The sequence below is a fragment of the Pundamilia nyererei genome, unplaced genomic scaffold (assembly GCF_000239375.1).
Source record: "Pundamilia nyererei isolate P.nyererei 1_Seehausen unplaced genomic scaffold, PunNye1.0 scaffold00182, whole genome shotgun sequence".
NCBI lineage: Eukaryota > Metazoa > Chordata > Actinopteri > Cichliformes > Cichlidae > Pundamilia > Pundamilia nyererei.
This window is the reverse complement of record NW_005187583.1, coordinates 1-1611: the sequence shown is the minus strand read 5'-3', so window position 1 is coordinate 1611 and position 1611 is coordinate 1. Positions and strand designations below refer to the sequence as shown.

The 1611-nt window shown below is 49.0% G+C and overlaps 1 pseudogene; it reads left to right on the top strand.

The window, feature by feature from the left end:
- LOC106456407 (uncharacterized) overlaps positions 1 to 1608 on the top strand; it is a 3296-nt pseudogene extending 1688 nt beyond the window's left edge.
- The last annotated feature ends 3 nt before the right edge of the window (positions 1609 to 1611 follow it).

Sequence of the window (1611 nt, the reverse complement as noted above, 5' to 3'; positions counted from 1 at the left end):
TATTGATCAGGGACACCATTTGTTTTGCGAGGGATAGAAACATTCGGCTAATCGTCTTAAATTTGGACTTTGAGAAAGCCTTTGATCGGATCTCGCATCAGTATCTCTTTAGAGTGCTGCAGAAAATGGGGTTTCCAGAGCAGTTTATTTCTTGGGTAAAACTGTTGTACAGTGGGATCGGTAGTAGATTTGTCGTTAATGGGATGTTGACTGGGGCGGTGGACTTACACTGCGGTGTTCGTCAGGGGTGTCCCTTATCTGCACTCCTTTATGTTATCGGCGTAGAACCACTGGCGCAGATCTTGAGAAGAGACAAAGGAATAAAGGGTTTGGAAATACCAGGGAGTGGCGGACAAGTAGCAAAATGTGTCCTGTACATGGACGATATCAATATTTTGTGTACAGACCTGTCTTCGGTGAAGAGGACTTTTGAAGCGACTGACTGGTTCGGGAAGGCCTCGGCTTCCAAGCTTAATAAGAATAAGACTCAGGTACAATTTTATGGACCATGGGAGGCTACAGAGTTGAGTGGGCTTGAGATGAATCTGACACAAAACGACCAGAGGATTTTAGGGATCAGGTTTGACAAGGAAGGAGGAGGCAAGACAAATTGGCCTGTAATTATAGGGAAAGTGAAGCAACAGCTGGGTTACTGGGGACTGAGAACGCTGACTTTGGTGGGCAAGGTGTTAATCATTAAGGCAGTGATTTTACCCCGACTTCTCTTAGTCAGCTCAGTCTTTATCCCTCCCCGAAAAGTGCTCTTAGAACTGGAACGAGCCATTTTCTACTTCTTATGGGGTTCTAAATGGGAGAGACTTAGAAGGCAGACAATGAAGAAAATGAAGGAGAATGGAGGAAAGGGGGTTCCAGACCTGTATCTGTTTGTAGGAAGTCTCTATACGAGCAGCCACCTGAGGCAGGCCACGGCCCGATCTAGTAACCTCAAAACGCAGGCGTGGGTTAGATTTTGGGCAGGGAGCTACTTAAGACAGAGAAAATTGATACCGGTGGATCTAAAAGTGCCTGTCTCTTTTAGTCTCCCCCCCAGCCTATGCTGAGCTAAAGTCCTTTTTAGTCTCTTTTAACTTGGAAAATGAAGACTTAAACATTTTAACTAAACACCGGTCTCTCATTTCTGTTGTGCAGGAGCGAGAAGCTGTGACTCCAGTGCGCGGCCTCTCGATTGGTGAAGCCACAGATGTGTGGCGTTTGGTGAGCCGTCCCATTCTTTCGCATAAGCTCCGGGATGTGTCCTGGATGGTGGCTCATGGGATCCTCCCAGTCAGGTCCGTTATGCACTCTCGGGGCATGTCTGCAACAGCCATGTGTCCCCGGCCTGGTTGTGGCGCGCCAGAGACGGTGAGGCACCTGCTCTGGGAGTGCAGCGCTGCCGTAGACCTGTGGGCAATGGCCGGCTCCTCGCAATTCCCGTACTTACCAGCAAGGGAGGTCCTAACAGCACAGTTAGTGCTCTATGGGGTGAGCCAGGGAGCAAAGGCACAAAGGAAAGACTTTGAGAAGCAGTGGCTTACTCTCGCTGCCATCAAAGATGCCATTTGGACCTCCAGAAACTTGCTGGTAAGCAAGCACATGCAGATCCCCCCCGTG